The sequence below is a fragment of the Gossypium hirsutum genome, chromosome A08 (genome assembly GCF_007990345.1).
Source record: "Gossypium hirsutum isolate 1008001.06 chromosome A08, Gossypium_hirsutum_v2.1, whole genome shotgun sequence".
Lineage (NCBI taxonomy): Eukaryota > Viridiplantae > Streptophyta > Magnoliopsida > Malvales > Malvaceae > Gossypium > Gossypium hirsutum.
The window spans coordinates 20,082,835-20,105,428 of NC_053431.1; the positions used below are offsets into that span (position 1 = coordinate 20,082,835).

The window sequence follows — 22,594 nt, forward strand, 5'->3', positions numbered from 1 at the left end:
TTTTCACCATTTTTATCCATTTATGTTTATTTGATTCAACATGAAAATCATTTCTAGTTTCAACGAGGTACTAGAAGGACCGATTCGATATATGCGATTAAAGCTCAAATGATTTGTAATTAAGTTCAAATTTTTTGCCTATTAATTATAAACTCATTCAGTCATGAATTCATTCCACTATAGTATTGTGACTGAGCTCTCCCTAGCGGCATACTAGTACGAAAGTAACTTGGTCAATGCTTGTCTAATGAAAGTTTATATGGTGTGCCTATAAGACTTGAAAATTATGTGTATGCTTAATTGAAATGTTCATGTTTTTGAATCAAGAAAGAGATGGGTTTTACTGATGCTTAGATATAAAATTTAAAGTATGTAAGCTAGTTGGTAGTTACTATTTTAATACCTAAATGGTCAAGTTTGGTATGTGTAAAGGTGAGGTTAATGAGGTGAGAATTGGCTAGCTTGGCACAATATGTGAATTTTAACATAGGTTTATATGCATGTTTAAATTGGATGAATGGTTTGAAAGTTCCTAAGATCTTGTTGTGATGGTGCCATTGAGGCATATTGGTTGGATGATTAGAGGTTGATATGGATTGTTTTTGGATTGTTTTGAACATGTTTACCATTGGCCAAATTGTGTTTTGAAGTTGTCATTTTTAGATTAAAATTGAATTATGTACCAAATGGCCTTTTTCTTGCACCATACGGTCATGTGTCACACACAAGCAAGTGATAAGATCGTGTACTCACTAGTAAATAGGAAGAATTAGAAAAACATAGTTCTCGATTGTCACACGGGCTGGCTACATGCTCATGTGACTATTTTAGATTTGATCATTTAGTTTTTTGCACAGTCTCAATTTGTTACACGGTAGTGTGACTTTTGATGAATTTTTGCAATTTCATCCACACGACTTTAGTGAGTTACACAAACTGAACAAACGATCATGTGACTCTAATTCTACACGGTCACATTTTGTTACACGGCATGGGCACATAAATGTGTGACCCCTATTTTGAAAAATTGCCCTACTTTTTGAAAAGTTTTCGATTTGGTCTTTATTTGTGCTCAAGTCAACTTAAGAGCTTTTGTAAGCTCGATTAAGATCAAATCTAATTGTATATCATATTATTTGAGTGTTTAAGTCATGATTGATTATTTGAAGAATTTATTTATGATATAATTATTTTGAAATTTTGGACATGTTGCAAATTAGTCCCAAATAAATTATAGGTTGATACTAGAACATATGTAAGCTTGTATAAGGCCTGAGAAATGTTGTATTTGGTGATTATGAATTGAATTAGCTATGATTATATGATTTATGATTAATTTTAATGTTAATTGAGTACTTATGAGGTAATTCCATAATTATTTGAAATAATCGATATGAATTGAATTTTAAAGTCAGAATTGTATGTGTTTTACTCTGTTAACTGTTGTATCATCCTATAGCTCAGGTCCGACAACCGAATAGGGTAAGAGGTGTTACCACATGTATTCTCTGAACATAAATGTGTAACTGTGTATTTATATGGATGAAATAATATTCTTAACATTCTTTGATTTGTTTGCCTTGTAACTTAGCGAACTAACATGTTTAATATTGAAAATCGAAAGTCAATTACATATTGTACTAGAATTACATGTTTCATCACATTGTCTCATTTATAATGTAGCGACGTAAAAATTTTAGCTTAGCTTGGTCGCTAATTGTGGCGATTTATTGAAAAAAAGTTTGAAATTTGACGTTTGATTTTTGAAATAAACAGGAAGTCGCCACCGATCCTTTTTCCTAGGTGTGATCGGACACCTATTAGATCTCTTATTAAAACAAATAAAAGGTTGAGTTTAGGTCTACGTTAAAATCCAGAGAAAATTTAGGGTTCGGGAGTCGGTTACGCGCGAGGAAGGTATTAGCACCCTCGCGACGCCCAAAATTGGTATCTTATTAAACACATGTTGTCTTGATTTTCAAAAATACGAATTCAATTTGACATTTAAGTGTGATCCGATTGAAGGAAATGAGAAGTTGCAAGTTTTTTTTTGTTTTTTAGAAGGACGTCCTGTTTTTAACACGAGCCGATTAATTTCACCCAACATAGCGATGAAATCGATGACTTAATGTTAAAATTGATACATTGCCTTATTCTTAAAATTAAAATGTAAAAAGTTTTTAAAATGATAGTAAAAAAATCCAAGAATATTATTGTCAAAAATGCGAACAATGATGTGAATAATAAAATATATAAAATATTAAATATTAAAATATCAAAATATTAGAATAATAATAATTAATATTGAAAAGTAAAAAATAAAATAGAAATAAAAAAGATGTACATAATATATATATTAGAAATAATAACGATGTTTAAAAAATACTATTAATAATACTACATCAATATGTACATATATAAAAATAAATACGTGATAATATTAAAAATATGTACATAATATAGTGTTAAAAATATATACATAATATAGTTAAGATATATACATAAGATAACATGTAGAAATATATATATATATAAATAATATAATATAATATTAAAGATATATAAATAAAATAGTATAAAATATATATATACGTAATATAGAATTTAAAATATACCTAATATATTAAAAGAATATATATAATATAATATTAAGAAATATAATAATAACAAAAAAAGAGAGAGAGGGAGAGGGTGGATGATTTTCGGCCACAAGGTCGGCCATCGTCCGGTCGCCGGACCACCACCGGCGCCACCGTACACGGCAGCCGGACCTCAAAAAAAAACTTTTTCAGTAAAAATGGGTAAGCTTCCTCCTTTTATTTTTTTTTACTTTCGTATAAAAGAAACAAAATAAGATTGAAAGGAAAACAATAAGTAAACAAAGAACTTAAAATGAGAATAGACAAAGAAACCTCTTTTGCTTTGATCTTTGATTAATCTTAAAAAAAAAACTAGCTTCTCCAAAAACTAGCCTTCACAATAACTCTTCTTCTTAATTACTTTAAAAAAAACCTCTCCAAAAATCCTTTACAATAACTTTCTCTCCCAAAAACTCTCCAAAAAAAAATCCCCCCTCTTTTACAAAATATGAGAAGGCTTATATAGCCATTTACAAAATATTTTTTATTGTTTATGTCTTCATTTGTAGGTACAAGTGGTGGTGGAGCAAGTGTGGTTAGTGGAGTAGGTAATGGAGCAAGTGTGGCTAGTGGATTTGGTGGTGGAGAAGGTGTGGCTAGTGGAGTTGGTGGTGGAAAATGAGTGGCTAGTGGAGTTGGTGGTGGAAAAGGTGTGGCTAGTGGAGTTGGTGGTGGAAAAGGTGTGGCTAGTTGAGAAAAGTTTAAGTTGTGGGCTAGGTTTTTTTATTTTGATTTGGGCTTAGGGTTTGGGCTATTGGGGTTTTGATGTAAATTGGGCTTTGGGTAGTTAAGATTTTGGGTTTTGGGTTTAATTTTGGTGGGTTAGGTAAGGCTAAATTGGGTTTTGATGTAAATGGGCTAAAATTGGCCTACAACAGCTGCCCCTCTTTGCTTATTATCGTGTAACGAGAATAGAGCAAAGATATAAAGAAAGGCCAATTTTGCCCGGTCTTGCTAAGTATGGACTTCTTTGGTGCTCTTCTCATCCAGGTAGTCTCTTTCCAGTCCATCGCATCTTGTAGCTTTGGTTCAATCCACCGCAAATTCAGAGATATGCCTTATAGCTTCAATCTGTTCCAATGTAATTCAATATGCTCTTCTATCGCTTCAGTGAGATAAGGTTTTGGGTCTTCTCTTCTGCCACTTTAGAAAGGCAAGATCTGATATCCTCGATTAACTCCACTACAACTTCAGGGAGACAAAATCTGGTGTCTTCAATCAGCTCTAATATTGATTCTTTACTCGGTATGTGATCCTGAGCTCAACTCATTTCTCGCAATATGAATTGACTCTGTAAAACTAGACATTAAAAACAGAAATTGAAAATAGCTCAGCACGTGAGCCAAGGCTCAACTCACCTCTCGCAAAAGTAGATTTTGAAAATACCTCGACATGTGAACCCAAGGCTCAACTCACATCTCGCAATATGAGTTGATTTTTGAAAAACAGAAATTTAAAAATACCTCAGCGTGTCCTGAGGCTCAACTCACCTCTCGCAATATGAGTTGATTTTTTGACAAACAGAAATTGAAATTACCTCAGCGTGTCCCGAGGCTCAACTCACCTCTCACAATATGAGTTGATTTATTTTTTTGAAATTAAAACACAAAAATCGACAATTCCTCAGCGTGCCCCGAGGCTCAACTCACCTCTTGCAATATGAGTTGATTTTTGAAAAACAGAAATTGAAATTACCTCAGCATGTCCTGAGGCTCAACGCACCTCTCGCAATATGAGTTGATTTTGACAAACAGAAACAAAAATTGAAAATACCTCAGCACGTGAGTCGAGGCTCAACTCACTTCTTGCAATATGAATTGATTTTTTTGACAATAGAAATTGCAATTACCTCAGCATGTCCCGAGGCTCAACTCACATCTCGCAATATGAGTTGATTTTTGAAAAACATAAATTGAAACACAAAAATTGACAATACCTCAGCGTGCCCCGAGGCTCAACTCACCTATCGCAATATGAGTTGATTTTTGAAAAACAGAAATTTAAAAATACCTCAGCGTCTCCTGAGGCTCAACTCACCTCTCGCAATATGAGTTGATTTTTTTTTACGAACAGAAATTGAAAAACAGAAATTGAAAAGACCTCAGCATATGAGCCGAGGCTCAACTCACCTCTCGCAATATGAGTTGATTTTTGACAAACAGAAATTGAAATTACCTCAGCGTGTCCCGAGGCTCAACTCACCTCTCGCAATATGAGTTGATTTTTTGAAAAACAGAAATTTAAAAATACCTCAGCGTGTCCTGAGGCTCAACTCACCTCTCGCAATATGAGTTGATTTTTTTTACGAACAGAAATTGAAGAACAGAAATTGAAAAGACCTCAGCATGTGAGCCGAGGCTCAACTCACCTCTCGCAAGATGAGTTGATTTTTGACAAACAGAAATTGAAATTACCTCAGCGTGTCCCGAGGCTCAACTCACCTCTCGCAATATGAGTTTATTTTTGAAAAACAGAAATTTAAAAATACCTCAGCGTGTCCTGAGGCTCAACTCACCTCTCGCAATATGAGTTGATTTTTTTTTACGAACAGAAATTGAAAAGACCTCAGCATGTGAGCCGAGGCTCAACTCACCTCTCACAATATGAGTTAATTTTTGACAAACAGAAATTGAAATTACCTCAGCGTGTCCCGAGGCTCAACTCACCTCTCGCAATATGAGTTGATTTTTGAAAAACAGAAATTTAAAAATACCTCAGCGTGTCCTGAGGCTCAACTCACCTCTCGCAATATGAGTTGATTTTTTTTTACGAACAGAAATTGAAGAACAGAAAATGAAAAGACCTCAGCATGTGAGCCGAGGCTCAACTCACCTCTCGCAATATGAGTTAATTTTTGACAAACAGAAATTGAAATTACCTCAGTGTGTCCCGAGGCTCAACTCACCTTTCGCAATATGAGTTGATTTTTGACAAACAAAAATTGAAATTACCTCAGCGTGTCCTGAGGCTCAACTCACCTCTAGCAATATGAGTTGATTTTGAAAAACAAAAATTAAAAGTACCTCAACGTGTCTTGAGGCTCAACTCATCTCTCGCAATATGAGTTGATTTTCCTTGAAAAGCATGAATTAAAAACATCAAAATACCCAAAACCTGTCCTTTGGTAGAACTCGGGTGTCTTTTCCTTTGATTCAGTGCGACTCTCATTCAAGATTTCTTGCTCTGCTGGAGTACCTGTATATGCTATGTATGATGTTATCATGATATGTACATATTTGTCTTAAATGCTTTTATGCCTACATGATTATGCAGTGCTCCTTAAGTATGTTTGTCGTATGTCCATTTAGCCACGATTGTTGAGGATCTGTGTTCATTGCTTTGATTCTCGACTTTCTCTTCAGGCCTTATACCTGCCTTCAAGCTTCACGAGTAATCGACGTTCCTCAGATATCACTCTTCTGCCCCCGATTGAACTTTGTTCTTACTTTGAGACTCTTGTGCTTATCAAATTTTCATCCAGGTAATGCTTAACATTTCTTTTGTTTAGAGTATGTCATTTCTCCATTTATCATGTAAATAAACACACAATGAGATGCATGAAAAAGGTCAGGTAGGGAAAAAATGCTATTTCATATTCATCTATTTCAAATGTGGCAAACAAAGCAAGTTAACCAATGAGAGTAAAAAATGTCAAAAAGAAAGAAAGGATCGTATTCAACGGATACAAATACTTTAGATATTCGACACATGAACTCTTCCACGTTCCTCAATCAAGAATCTTTTCGAGTCTGGCTCTTTGCGTAGAAGATTTCGAGCTTTCAAAAATGCTTCAAATACTGTAGTCTCACTGTTTGACTCGCTGTTAAAACGCCACGCTCTTTAAGCCAGGTTTACCTCATTAGGACGCCCTCTCGGGTTTTCATCCTAATCTTTTGTGCTAATCAAGACGCCCTTTGCGGGTTTTCGCCTTGATCCCTCTTTTTTTTTGGATGCCCTTTTCGGGTTTTCATCTCAAGTATAATATTTCTTCACAGCATCTGAGTTCACTGGATTCGGTAGCTCCTTGCCATCCATCTTGGTAAGGATCAAAGCTCCTCCTGAAAATGCCCTCTTTACGACGTATGGTCCTTCCCAATTTGGTGCCCGTTTTCCTCGCAGGTCTTTTTGTATTGGGAGAATCTTTCTCAGAACGAGTTCTCCTTCATGGAACTCTCTTGGTCGTACCTTCTTGTCATGGGCTGCGATCATTCTCTTTTGGTACATTTGCCCATGACAAATTGCCCTTAGACGTTTTTCTTCAATGAGGTTCAACTGATCATATCGAGCTCGAACCCATTCTGCTTCTTCTAACTTTGATTCCATCAATACTCGTAGAGAGGGGACCTCAACCTCGATAGGTAGCACAGCTTCCATTCCATAGAGTAGAGAGAAAGGAGTTGCTCCCGTAGATGTTCGCACAGATGTGCGATATGCAAACAAAGCAAATGGAAGTTTCTCGTGCCAATCTTTATATGTCTCAGTCATTTTCCCAATGATCCTCTTAATGTTCTTGTTAGCTGCTTCAACAGCCCCGTTCATCTTTGGGCGATAGGGCGAGGAATTATGATGCTTTATTTGGAACTGCTCGCACACTTCTTTCATCATCTTATTGTTCAGATTCGTGGCATTATCTGAGATGATTCTTTCAGGCAAACTATATCGGCAAATGATTTCCTTTTTCAAAAACTTGCACACTGCAGTCTTCGTCACATTGGCAAACGAAGCGGCTTCAATCCATTTTGTGAAGTAATCGATAACCACAAAAATGAATCGATGTCCATTTGAAGCTTTTGGAGAAATTGGCCCTATGACATCCATGCCCTACATTGAAAAAGGCCACGGAGAAGTCATGACATGAAGGGGTGAAGGGGCTACATGAATTTTATCGCCGTAGATTTGACATTTGTGGCATTTTCTGGCAAAATTGATGCAGTCACTTTCCATTGTCAGCCAATAATAACCGAGTCTCATGATCTTTCTGGCCATATTGAAACCATTGGCATGCGTTCCGCAAATTCCCTCATGGACCTCTTCAAGTATTTTTCTGGCTTCAACATCATCCACACATCTCAAAAGCATCTGATCCTTTCCTCTATTATACAGGATATCCCCATCAAGAACAAATCCCGCTGCCATTCTTCTAATTGTTCTTTTATCGTTCTCATTCGCTTGTTCGGGATACCTTTGATTCTTGGTATATTCTAAGATATCATGGAACCAAGGCCGTCCGTCTACTTCTTTCTCAATCTACAACAGTGTGCAAGGACCTCGTATATGCTCATTTTGAGGGGCATTATTTCTGCTTCTCTACTTGCTTTGAACATTGAAGCCAAAGTGGCTAGGGCATCAGCCAGTTGGTTCTCTTCTCGTGGGAAGTAATGAAAAGTTATTTCTTTGAATTCCTTGATCAATCCAGCCACTAAATCGCTGTACTTAATCAATTTTGAGTCCCTCACTTCCCATTCTCCATGGATTTGGTAAATCACTAGGGCTGAGTCTCCGTACACCTCCAAGATCTCGATGTTTCGTTCGATAGCTGCACGAAGCCCCATGATACAGGCCTCATATTCTGCGATATTATTGGTACAGAAGAAGTTCAGTCTTGCAGTGAACGGATAATGATTCCCGTCTAGTGATACCAGGATTGCTCCAATTCCATGCCCAAAAGCATTTGACGCACCATCAAAGCACATCTTCCATGACTTCTCTTTTGATGACTCGGATTCTATTTTTGTGATGCACATTAAGTCTTCGTCTGGGAAATCGAATCTTAAAGGCTCATATTCCTCTGTCGTTCGAGTTGCTAAGAAGTCAGCTATTGCGCTCCCTTTTATCGACTTCTGACTTACATAGGCAATGTCATATTCCGAAAGGAGGATCTGCCATCGTGCCATTCTTCCTGATAGTGCCGGCGATTCCATCATGTATTTTATTGGGTCCAGCTTTGAAATTAGCCATGTTGTGTGATACAACATATATTGTCTGAGTCTCCGAGCTACCCAAACCAGAGCGCAACAATATTTCTCAATGGACGAATATTTTGCCTCATATTCAGTGAACTTTTTGCTGAGGTAGTAAATCGCCTTTTCTTTTCTCCCTGACTCATCATGTTGCCCCAGTACGCAACCCATTGAGTTTTCAAACACGGTCAGGTACAAAATTAAGGGTTTTCCAGGGGTCGGTGGTACTAGCACAGGAGGATTAGACAGATACCGTTTTATCTTATCGAAGGCCACTTGGCACTCCTCGTTCCATTCTCCCGGGTTATGTTTTCGAAGGAGTCGAAAAATTGGGTCGCATTGGTTGGTAAGTTGAGCAATGAATCGAGCAATGTAATTCAACCTCCCTAAAAATCCCCTGACTTCCTTTTGTGTGCGCGGGGGAGGTAATTCTTGGATGGCTTTTATTTTATCTAGATCAACTTCGATACCTCTTTCACTAACAATGAAGCCTAGCAATTTTCCCGAGGTAGCCCCGAATGTACATTTGGCTGGATTAAGCTTTAGCTGAAACTTTCTCAGCCTTTCGAACAACTTCTTGAGGTTCATTACATGTTCTTCTTCTCCTCGAGATTTAGCAATCATATCATCAACGTAGACCTCTATTTCCTTATGCATCATGTCATGGAATAATGTCACCATAGCCCTCTGATATGTTGCCCCAGCATTCTTTAACCCGAATGGCATCACCTTGTAGCAGAACGTTCCCCACATTGTTATGAAGGTAGTTTTCTCCATATCCTCAGGGGCCATCTTGATCTGATTATACCCCGAGAATCCATCCATGAAAGAAAACAATGAATGTTTTGCTGTGTTGTCCACCAACGTGTCAATATGTGGCAAGGGAAAATTATCTTTTGGGCTTGCTCAATTCAGGTCACGGTAATCCACGCACATTCGTACTTTTCCATCTTTCTTTGGTACCGGGACTATGTTAGCCACCCATTCTGGATATTTGGAGGCTTGTAGGAAGCCAGCGTCAAATTGCTTCTTGACTTCCTCTTTTATTTTCAACAGCATTTCGGGCCTCATCCGTCTTAATTTTTGCTGGATGGGCTTGCATTCTGGCTTTAATGGGAGCTTATGGACCACTAAATCTTCATCTAGCCCTGGCATGTCCTGGTATGACCACGCGAAAACATCTTTGTATTCGCGGATTAAAGTGATCAAACTATGCCTGGTACTTTCTGAAATAGAAGTCCCAATCTTCACTTCTTGTTTCCTCTCTTCAGTGCCCAAATTTATTGTTTCCACAGATTCTTCATGAGGCAGAACCTGTTTATCCTCTTGTTCCACCATTCTTAACAATTCAGGAGACGAGACATAATCTTCAGCATTTTCTTCGGCTTCAAATTCTCCTAAGCAAACAACCTTCTCAAAATCAATTTCAAGATTCGTAACGGGCTTATTCATGTCGTCAATATCTGAGCACCTGAAAGTTGAATGGAAAAGGAAGCTATCGGGGGACATCCAAGTATTGGAAACAACAAACAAATGTTATGTCATGGCAATGAGGCAAATGTAAGGATGAGAAAATGATTATGAAATTAGTGATAATGCGAAAAATCGTGACAAAATGCATCTTCATTGATATTCATTTAAATGATAACTCCTACAAAAGAATTCTATTATATCTAAGGACACAATAGAAGGTTGATGTTTAGCATTACTCTGAAGGCTTATAAACTACAAGAAGCTTCTCAGCAATCCAATTGTTCAACATGAAACCAGGAGGGCAAGGGCGTATCCTCGAGACATCTTTACTTGCACCAGCTTCTTTGTCAATGACATTTATACTGACATTCTGAAAATCCCTTTCAATTAATCCCAGCATGTTTCGTGGATCATCTTATCCAGGGTACATCATTCCCGCAGATGTGAATGTTTTTGACAAAGGAGGGTACTCTATTGGTTCCCATTCTGGTTCTCGGCCCAAAATTCTTGCAATTCTTCTCTCTTGATCCTTCTTCCACTGTCGTCTTCTTTGGCGCATGTCAGGCTGGAACCCCAAACCGTATCGGGCCTTGTGGTGCACTGGCTTTAAAGCCCTCACTATTCCTTGCAGATGTCTCCCTAAACCTCTTATCGTACGAGCTTCCCTTCCTACGGTCAACTTGACACCCATTCTGGTATTTCTCGACAGTTTTGGCATCGGAATTCTATTTCCCTCAGCGACGAAAGTGGCATTGATGAATTCAAAGGATCGAAAGGAACATTCCACTGCGTCCTTGCTTACTTCCAGGTATGGCGCATCAGCAGAGATAGATGCGACGATGTCTTCTTCGCCCTCGATTGTGACCAAACAGCCATCCATGATGAATTTCACCTTTTGATGGAGGGATGATGGGACTGCTCCAGCAGAATGAATCCAAGGTCTTCCCAAAAGGCAGTTATAAGAGGGTGTAATGTCCATGACTTGGAATTCGACCTCATAGATGTAAGGGCCCACTTCTAAAGGGATTTCGATCTTTCCCATGACTTCGCGCCTCGTCCCGTCGAATGCCCTTACCATGGAATGATAGGGCTTTAAGTAGGACAAATCCATCGGTATTCTGGAAAGCGTAGCCAATGGCATAACATTTATTGCTGACCCATTATCGATGAGTACGTTCGGTATTATGTAGCCCTTGCAGCGAGTCGTGATATGCAGCACTTTCACCGAGCCTCTACCATTTGGCGGTATCTCATCATCACTAAAAGAGATGAAGTTGTCTGCATTCAGATTGTTTACCCACCTATCAAGCTTTTCGACAGATATGTTGTTGGCCACGTAAGCTTGATTTAACACCTTCAATAAAGCGTTCCGGTGTGGCTCTGAATTTAACAGTAGAGATAGAACTGAGATTCGTGCTGGCTGCTTGCTCAATTGTTCCACCACACTATATTCGCTGTGCTTAATAAATTTCAAGAATTCTTGAGCTTCTTCCTCATTCACAGGCTTTTTAGTTTCTTGCACGGGTGGAATTTCTTGCTCGACTTCGACCTCGTACATCACTGCTTTCCCTTTTTGCTTCGAGTCGCTACTTTTCTTTACCGGTTCAACTTCTTTAGAATAGCATCGTCCATTTCGAGTAAAATGACCTACCTCCCCAACATCTTCAGTTATGGCTTTGGACTTTTCAACTTTCGGTGTAACGATATTAACATCATATTTCCACGGTACTGTTTTGTTGTCCTTATACGGGAAAGGAGATGGTACTTCAATTACCATCTGTGGTTTCAATGGCTCTCTCATCGCATCGTAATAAATTACCAATGGTCGATCAGCACTATAAGGGGGCCCTGATGATTGGCTATCAGAGATGCATACTTCTCTTTCGTTGGCATCTTCACTCTTCTTAAGGACATTGATCTCCTTATTATCCATCCGGTCTTGAAGTAACCTTTTAAAGTCCTCACATGACTGAATGTCATGTCCAACAATCTCATGAAAATTGCAAAAACTTTGACCGTCTTCTCCAAAAATTCTATCAGAGTGACAGAGCAATCCTTTCTTAACCAATACCTCCCAGATTTTCTACAGAGGCATCCTTATTTCTGATACACATCTTCTGACCTTCCATTCATCCTCTTTCCCCACTGTGCTCACATTCCCTTCGGTATGGTTAGGGAACGGGTTCCCCGTGGCGTTACTAGCACTATCGAATCGTAGGATACCCGCGTCAATGAGTCCTTGAACTCTCTTTTTGAAAGCGAGACAGTTCTCAGTAGAGTGCCCTTGGTTCCCTGCGTGGTATGCACAACTAGCGTTTGGATCATACCACTTTGGGTTGGAGGTTTAAGGGGTGCCATGTAATGGGGAGAAGTTAGCTGTTTTTCTAAAAGTTTTGGGTACAATTCCCCATACGACACAGGGATGGGGGTAAATTGCGGTCTCTCGGGATTATGCCTTGATTGGCTTTGGGCGGGTACCGTGTTTTGTGGGAAAGTGGTGATGGGTCTTTGGTTGTTCGTGGCGTATACGGGGCAGGACGGATGTGGTGCTTGGTAGTAAGGGGTTTGAGGGGGATAATAGGAATTCGGGGGTGGATAATTTCGAGGTCGGGGTTGGTTAGGATACGAATTGGGAATGTAACGACTCCCAGTTCCCACCATGTGGGCTTCTGGCTCTTTCTTCCTTAAGGGTGCTGCTTTTCTTGAGCCTTCTGATCCTTCCATTCTACCGCTCTTGACGGCATTCTCTATGAGTTCACCGGATATTACAATATTCGCGAAATCTTTCGTGGCACTTCCCACTAATTTGTCATAAAACGGTGCCTTTAAAGTATTGATAAAGAGAACGGTTATCTCCGTTTTTGTTAGTGGGGGTTCCACTTGAGCTGAGATGTCTCTCCATCTCTCCGCATACTGTCTAAAGGTCTCTGATGGCTTTTTCTCCATCATTTGCAAGGTCATACGGTCTAGCACCATATCCGATACATGCTTGTACTGTTCGCAAAATGCTGACGCCAAGTCCTTCCAAGATCGAATCTTTTCTCTACTAAGTTGATTGTACCACCGAAGAGCTGACCCTGTTAGACTATCTTGAAAGCAATGTATGAGTAGTTTATTCTCGTTCACATAACCAGTCATTTTTCGACAGAACATAATGAGATGTGCTTTCGGGCACCTTGTCCCATCATACTTCTCAAAATCAGGCACTTTGAACTTCGGAGGCAAAATTAGATCAGGTACCAAACTGAGTTCTTTGGCACCTAGTGCGGAGAAGACTTCAGTGCCTTCTATTGCTTTGAGTCTTTCCTCTAGACTCCTATATTTTGCGTCATGGTTATCCAATTTCAACTTGGCTACCTCTGCTGGGTCATCCAGATCTGGAACTAGTGGATTAGCAGAACTAGCCCCTGGGTTCGACGCTAACATTCCTTGCCCCAAATTAGTGGGTGGAGCAGGTGGCATAGGTCAATGTTCCAAGCTAGTGGGTTCCTCTTGAGTATACCCTCTTTGTATTGTATATGCGGGCAGTGGAGTGAATCCCGGGGGATAGAGTGGACCCTGATCATGGTGAATTCTTGACCGAGGTTCCATAACATCGGGGTTCTGCATTTTTCCTTTGACCAAAGTTGTCATCATCTCCATCATTTTAGCCATCTGATCTCTTTGCTCAAGAGATTCCTCTCGAGATCTCACCATTAGGTCTCTCGTCTCTTGTTGCGATTTGGCCAGTTGCTCTTGTAATTCCTTTTGAGCCCTTTCCATCCTTTCAATTCTCTCATTGAATTCATTCTCCATTACTCTAGCTTGTGGGCGCGTTTTATACGGATGACGTGGTTCCAGTCTTGTGGTATTACAACTGCGAATTATATATTTTATCTTCAGCGATCGAGTATGGGATATGCAATGTATGAATGAATGCATGAATGAATGCATGAATGTCAAAATATTAGTTATGCAAGGAATGCAAAAAATTGGTGTTGATTTCAAGATAGCCCCTATTTAGGCATTTCCTTAATCAAAGGAGTATTACACAACGTTTCGGTCACTCGTATAATTGACTCCTCCATTAGAAACCCGTTTTTGGCAACTAATCTCTAATCAACACCTTCCTAACAAGATGCCTTCGATGCATGATGAAAAATAAAAATACAGACAAACGACCTTGGTTAGCGCAACACATATAAACAGAGAAAAACTGTGGAAAATCTAACAAATTAAGCTACTTGGTTCAGTGGACTCGATTCCCTTGCTTAGAAAGCACAAATGTAAAAGAAATAGAAGGTAAGATGTGCTTTTCCTGTGTACTTATTTCGGTGACTACTAAACGAGCGGAGGTTCAGCATGGCTCTAGTTAGGTGGCTCGTATGGTTCATTATATGCGGTTTTGGTTCTAGATAGGTACTCGAATTGGCCGTACTATCATCTGCTAAGATTAACACGGAGCCTCGGTCATAGCCTATCACAGGCTCACGAGTTCAATTCGAGGGATTACATTTACTTATGCCTATGTGGAGGGACAAGTTAACTCACGAAAGCATAAGTCATATGTAACCCGAAAGTATTCACTAGCCTGTGCGGAGGGACGAGTTAACTCACGAAGGCGTAGCGTTTACTTTCACTTAAACGGACGGAGCCCGGGTAGAGAGCTCATGTTATGCGAAAATGCAAGTGCACGGTGTGTGGGGAACAACTCATAAACCTTTACGTTTTACTTAAAGAAACTAAACCAAAATTAAAACCATAAAAATTGAAAACTGAAAAACAACCAAATAAGCAAGTTAGAAGAAATATTTACAGCACAATACAAATGCATGAATTTTGAAAACGAGATTTTCGGATCATGACCAAATATTTACTTTGAACAAGGAAATTTGAAAATTTTGACAAAACGTGTTTAATTCCAGACACGACTCTCAAAAAGGCGGTCCCCAGCGGAGTCGCCAGCTGTAGCGACGTAAAAATTTTAGCTTAGCTTGGTCGCTAATTGTGGCGACTCCCTATTTATTTCAAAAATCAAACGTCAAATTTCAAAAAAAAATTCAATAAATCGCCACAATTAGCGACCAAGCTAAGCTAAAATTTTTACGTCGCTACATATAATTTCAAATTAATCTTGTGTATGAAGCATGCTCAAGCAACATTTAGTTATTTTATGTTTCTATTATTGTGTGTTTTTGTTTTGTCGCTTGAGGACAAGCAACGAGTTAAGTGTAGGGGATTTTGATCTGCCACAATTCGTTGTGGCAAATTAGAGTCTTATCGGCACTTAATGAGCTTATTTTTAATCCATTTTATATTATTTTGTTTCGTTTTTCATTTCTAGTAGCTTATGTTTAATTTTAGTCAAATAAGTGTTTTTACGCAAATTTTGGTGATGTAATGACCTAATGGGCCAATACGGACCTAGGGAAGGATTGACAAGTCAATTTAGTGTGTAAGACATTCTTTTCATGTCAATGAACATCAGGGACAATGCCAGTATCGCGACACCAGCACGTGGTGTCACAACACCGTACTTCAAAACCAAAAAAGTTTTGTGAAAAATTTAGTGTCACGACATCGGTCCTTTGGTATCGCGACACTGGAGCGACGAAAGAAAAAAATAAGCTAAGGGTGTTTGCATTTCCACAACATATTTTATTTAGACTTATGGATTGTAATTGACGTAGTTAGGGCAAAAAACATTTTTATATATATATTCATACTTAGGCTAAGTTAGAAAGTCCGTTTAGAGAGCTGTTTTTAGAATAGATTTTTAGGATTTAATTTTAGTTTCAGTTTATTTTCAATTTAGTCTTTTATTTTAAAAACAACAATTTTCTTCTTGTTCGGACTTGGATTCAATTTGGATCTAATCTTTCGTTTATTTAGTTATTTATAATTTTCTTTTAGTTTTCAATTGTAATCAATGTTATCTCTGCAACTGTCAAAGGAATTTTGGCTTTCGTGCACAACTCAATATCAAAATGAATCAATTTCTCAATTCTTTTTCTTTATTTAAATATTTACTTTGCATGTTTAATTTTAGTTTAGGGAAAATTGCATCTAGATCCATGAGCGGTTAATTTCCTTAGGGAGATTAATGATCGGATGTAAAAATAATTAACGAAAGAATTAATGTTTGTTTTAGAATTAGTCGGCTTAAATTATGTGTGCTTAAACCCTAAGATTGATGATCCTAGGAAGCAATTTAGGTAAACAAAGTCGAAAGAATAGTTTACTGAGTACTTCATAATTTATCTCAATTTAAACATGAGATCGAGAGATAAGCTATTTTTTTGATTAATTAATTAGTTAGAGGCCAAGAGGTAATAACTGGTTAGTTATTAGCTAATTCAATAAAACCCAAATTCTAAAGTTAATTAGGAATATTGACATGAGTTAATTTTCTGTTTGTTTTTCTGCGTTAATTTCAATTTTTAATTTGTCTTCTTTAGTTTTATTTTATTTACCTTATTTTTTATTTAATTCTAATTTTGTTTTTCGTACTATAATTTTGATTATTATTGTTTAGCCCTGTTAGTGTAGAAAAGTGAATTTTAGTTTAATTCAACATCTATTGGGTACGATCCTCTGAATACTTCCTGGGGTGTTTCATTATAACACTTTACTATATTACAATTTGACTTGTATACTTGCAGACACTGTTGCTTTATTCGATATCTTTTTGTTGTAGTATTTCCAGTCCAAACGTTCGCACATCTGCCAATCGTCACATAACTACTGATTCGGTGATGGTGTGAGCTTTGGGATGATGATCTGCCATAATTCGATGTGGGCAAATTAAATTCTTTTTAACACTTAGTGAGCTTGTTTTATTGCAATTTAGTATTGTTTTAGATAAGTTTATGTTTTAGCACTTAGATAAAAAAACTTAGTGTGCAGGACATCAAAACAAGCCAAGGAGTCAGTGGACTATCACTGATGTTGCAACATCAAGTTGGGATGTCACAACATCCACTCTAGAATCTCCAATGAAGCATTCTACCTTCGATGTCACAACACAGGCTAAAGGATGTCGCAACACCCAACCTGAACGAGGAAAGGAGAATATGCTGTCAATGTCACAACACCAGCTTGAAGATGTCGCAACACCAGTATGACAAGGCCCAATAAACTGTTATGGGGTTTTCACCTACACAACTTCGATTTAACATGATTAGCCTATTGTATTAAGCCTAATTTGATCCTTTAAACATGAATTCTATAAACATCAATGCTCAAAACATTAGAAGGGACCTCTTCCTTGAATTCTTACTTTAGTTTTAGATTAGGGTTTTTATTTTCCTTTGTAAACATTACTCTTTTTCAATTTCTATTTCACTCTTAGTTTATTTTTCAATGTTGTGTTTCTTGCATCCAATCGTCAATAGCTCGACATTTGTTTCAGATTTACATTCCTGCGCTTAATCAATATCAACTGATCTAAAAATTCTCTTTTCTCTCTTTTATTCTTCTAAATATTTATCTTCAATGTTTGAAGTTAAATTAGGGATGATTGCATTTAGATACATGGGTAATTAAATTCTTAGGAAGACTAATGAGTGGATGTAGGATTAATTAGCGAATGCTTTAGGGTTTCTTTTAGAATTAGTCGAATCAGGTTGAGTGCAATTAAACCCTAGAAAGTTATTTACGTAGATAGGTTGGAGGATAAGTCTATCGTGCATCTCTCAACTAGTCCCGATTTGAACTGTGAGGTCGGGAGATAAGTAGTTCCTATTAACTAGTTAGTTTAGTTAGAGACCGGGATGTAATAACTAGGCTAATTATTGGCTAATTAGTAGAACCTAAATCGGTAGTTAATATGAACATTAAATAGTTAGTCTTCCGTTTGCTTATTCAATGATTTACGATTGTTTCTTTGTTTTCTTATTTTGCATGTTTTATTTCATAATATATCTAATTATGATTTGTCATACTATGATTTCAATTGAGAACTGTCTATACTTGCTAGTGTAGGAATTAATTGCTATTGAATCAGGTCTCTCTTGGGTACGATCTTCAAAATACTTTGTGTTTCATTGTAAAAATATATTACAACCTAGCCCATATACTTGCGGACACCACCTCATTCCAGATCTTTAGTTGCAGTATGTACACTCTTAATGTTCGCACATCGGGAGGTGGTCAATCATCCAACTTGGCAAGTTCCACAAGGTAACAATCTACAGAAAAACGAAAAAAAACAAACAAGGTAAGCATATAAGATGCTTAGTAAGTTTATATGTATAGTACAATACTTACCTTATTTTTATCTAACATTATAAGCTGCCTTAGCTTGGCTTAACTTTGGCTAGACATGGCTAGACATGGCAAATCAAAACATCAACAAGACGAGCATTAACTTACAATCAAGATCATTTAATCTTAGATTCATTTAACTTGCCAATTCATGTCATTTGTATATAACTTGTCTCATAATCACATTCAATCAAGGAATAATACAATTACATAGAATTTTGGATATCAAGTTTATTTCTTTCAATTTCAATTTCTCAATTTCATATAAACTATTTTGCCCGATGAACTATAGTAAACGGACTCGAATACACAAGTAACTACACCACACCAATTTCTCCTTCGAGCTGAGTACATTTATGCACTTGGTTACCCGTCTAGGCTAAACTATTCACATGACACATCAGGTTACTCGTCCAAGCTAAACCTAGATCACATAAATATCGAAAATTCACAACAAATTTGGATCTCATTAAAATCTATAATAAATCTCGTACAAGCGTGCACGACACCCTATTAGCATGTCAATGGTATCCTAACCCTTTATTAAGTTCATGCAAACATCTTCTACACAAATAACATCACATTTCAATTCAATCAAATTCTAGCATTGCATATCAATTAACAACTAATAAATCTAAATTCAAACATATATATCAATCAAATACATAACATCCTAAAATAATAAATACCATATAAACTTACCTGTTCAAAACACCTAACAAGTTGATTCTTCAAGGACTAATCAACAATTTAGCATTTCCTCGGTTAACTTTGCTTTAATCCAATTCTTAATCTAAACAATTATTTTATACAATCCATCAATACCACACATTTTCATATCATGTCATGACATGAATGAAATTATATAGCCTTATTTTTCAATAACCTAGAATTTTACATGTTATTCAATTAAGTCCCTAAATTCAAAATAGTCATAACTTTCAATTTTTAACATCGGTTTAAAATTCGAATTCACATGCATTCGTTAGGGGCCCTCTTCTTTCTATTTCTACCAAAATTTTATAATATTTTTACATTTTATTCACTTTAGTTCCTATGTACGAAACTAACAATTAATCTTTACAATTTAGTTCTTTTATAATTTAAGCTTAAATCTATCAATTTCAAGCCTAATTATTTAAGAAATCAAAAATGAAAACATTCAAAAATGTAACAATTTACAAATTGGTACATATACTAGCTAAATCATATGACCTCAAATTTATAAAAAAATACAAGAAAATAACTTAAATATACTTACTAATTGATGACCAATTGTAAAAGCTTCAAAAATGGCTTATCCCTTAAGTTTTTCTACTTTGGCCGGTGGAAAACAAGGAAGATGATGAAATTTCACTAAAATAAACGTTACATACCTTAATTTAACTTAACTTTAATTAATTAGTTTAATCATGTCTGTTGAACTTAATCTATCTTTAAATAAAATTAGTGGAATCTTCCCATCTTCATCCACTAATTCATGTTATAAAATGGTTTAATTACCATTATGGACCTTGGCAATATAATTGAATCCCTAAGTCTTTGGCAATTAAAAATATATAGCAATTGGAGTTTTATATTTTAGTCCCAACCAAAATTAAGTATCTAATTGACGAAATTGATGAACCAAACATCAATATTCTTTTATACCAACTCTAGAAATATTCATACTTGATATTTATGGACGCAGTTTATGAATGAGGTTCTGAAACCGTCTTTTTCGATACTACTGAAAATCGAGCTCTTATAGAGTTGAGTAGCTTGAGCTATTAATCAACCAGAAGTCGAGGTTAGTAATACATGGATCAAATGGCCCGTGAGCCCTAGCAAGCTTTCTTTTTTTTTCATTTATAAGCCCTTAATATATATATCATTAAACCTAAGATTAATTATCAAGCTCGAGCTTGAATACATACAAGCTCGAGCTCAAGTAGCTCAATTATATCTCAAGTCAAGTTCAAGCTTAAAATTAGACAATTGATCGAGCTTAAATCTAATATTGAATATTAAATTTCATGAGCTCGAGCTCAAACTTGAATGTATTCATACTCGACTCAGTTACTCCCCCATCTACAACATAGCTAAGCAACAAATGTTTTTATATTAATTCCAAAACTTAAATCAATGAGTATTTTTTTTAAAGTTGCTTACTTAATTGAAGAACCACCGTCAAAACTCAACTTACTAAATTAGCATAACGCAAATTTTAACGATTTTTATTTTTATAAATTAAAAATATCGATATTTTAATTTCTATTTCTTATTTATTAGTATAGTTTTTACTTTTATTTTTTTATCAATTTTAATCCTTCTCTATTAATATTGAGCAACTTTAACCAAAATTTTAAAGAAATGAAATGAAGAGTAATTTGAGAAAATGAGACGAGCCGAATTATTAATAAATAATATTCTTATTTCTAATCTTTGAAAGTTAGTTTTTTTTTTCAAAATAATTTTATTTTTTCAAAAAATATAATTTTATTAAATTTAAAATCTAGAAAATGACTCGTAAATGAGTAAAAGAAAATTAGCAGTCGCCATTACTTTTAATCTCTATAAAAGAAATTTTGTTTTTCTCTTAATTTTTTATCTAAAATTTTGGTTAACAAATTTAAAGGAAAAGCACAAATAATAATAATAATAATAATAATAATAATAATAATAATAACAACGTGTCAAAATTTAGAACCGGGGCAGAGAGGTGGAGTGTGGAACACAATTAAGAGGCAGACTTATCGTTATAGTTGTTTTTATTTGGTTACAATATTCGTTTAAGCCCTATACTTTATAGAATTTAATATTTAGTCCATGTACTTAAAAGTTAAAAATAAATTTTCTATTTTATTTATTAAAAATTTCAATCCAATCATAAAACACCAAGTCCTCAATTGATGCAATTTATGATACTACTGACGAGATAGTAATTAAACTAAAATTTTAAATTGAAAAAAAATAAGAAAATTAAAAATTTAAAATTTTAAAATATATGAATTAAATCTCAAATTCTATACAAATTGAGGAGTTAACATCATATTTATCCTTTTAGTTTTCATTGAAGCCAATCTCAGGAATATTTGTAATAGCTAAATTATTAATCCCTTTCCTTAACTCATGAGAATATCAGATTTTCAAAATCCCACAATATATATAGAAGGTTATGGAGTCCTTACAAATTCAACCCATTCGACCCATTTTGGCTTCAATTTGATCACCACACTCTGCCTCATCTTTTCTCTCTCCCCTACAACCTTGAGAGGAATCTCTTTTTCCAACTAAATAAAATACAGGTTTAGGAAGAAATGGGTTCTCTAGTGGGGCATGTTCTCCCAGGTTTAGCCTTCTTTTACTTGGTTTTTGGCATCTCTTTAATCACATCAAGCTCCATTCTCTCCATCCGAATCCCTACACATCTCCCACATGGTTCCCCACACCAAAATCAAGGCACTTAGAGCTGTTCCTCATCATGGTAGCTTCCTCCATCTCCATCTCCATGGAGCTCTTTATCAGCCCTGCAAGGCACCAACCTTTGGATCTGATGGAACCATCCCATCAACTCATCTCCACAACTTTGAGCACTCTTCATATCTATGACTTTCTTACTATGCAGCTTTCGCTATTATCCTTGATAAAATTAGCCCCAAAGCTAAGCATAGCCTAACACAGTTTATTGCAGCCGTAGCTTTTGCCCAGCAGCTCCTCCTCTCCCACTTTCATTCAGCTGATCACATGGGAGTGGAGGGTCAGTATCACTTGCTTCTACAGACCCTCATCTTTGTTTCTTTACCACCACCATCATGGAATTGGGCTTCCTAAGAGCTTCATGGTAAGCTTTAAAGGTCTCTCAGTGTTTTGTATCAAGGGTGTGGCTCATTATCATGGGATACATGATCTGGACCCCATGTGGTTTCCAAAGGCTGCTTCCTTCACAACGAAGGTCACCAGGTTGTAGGTGCTCAAGCGATGAGGCATTACAGCGAGCTAAATCGTTAGTAAATATCATATTCAGCTGGACCTTGATAGCGGTCTCATTTTCTCAATGGCACTGTATTGGTTTGGCTAAGTTATATGGAGAAAAAATGGATTTTTAACGCTGAAAAAGGAAGAAGACCTTGAATTGGAAGTGGAAGAAGAAACTGATGGTTTGAATCTCAGAAGGAAGGAAGCCGTATGCAGTCATGGACATCGAAAGGTAGATGAAAGATGAAGTTAATCTATGGACCCCATCTTAGAATTTGATGTCAGTAAGGTATGCTATTTGGTTGAAATCAAATATAGAAT

The 22,594-nt window shown here is 36.5% G+C and overlaps 2 pseudogenes; one reads left to right on the forward strand and one right to left on the reverse strand.

Annotated features, from left to right (window-relative positions):
• Positions 1-6,473: 6,473 nt before the first annotated feature.
• LOC121204561 (uncharacterized) lies at positions 6,474-9,535 on the reverse strand (annotated as a pseudogene).
• Positions 9,536-21,411: 11,876 nt separating this feature from the next.
• The window catches only part of LOC121205002 (uncharacterized), a 2,808-nt pseudogene continuing 1,625 nt past the window's right edge, over positions 21,412-22,594 (forward strand).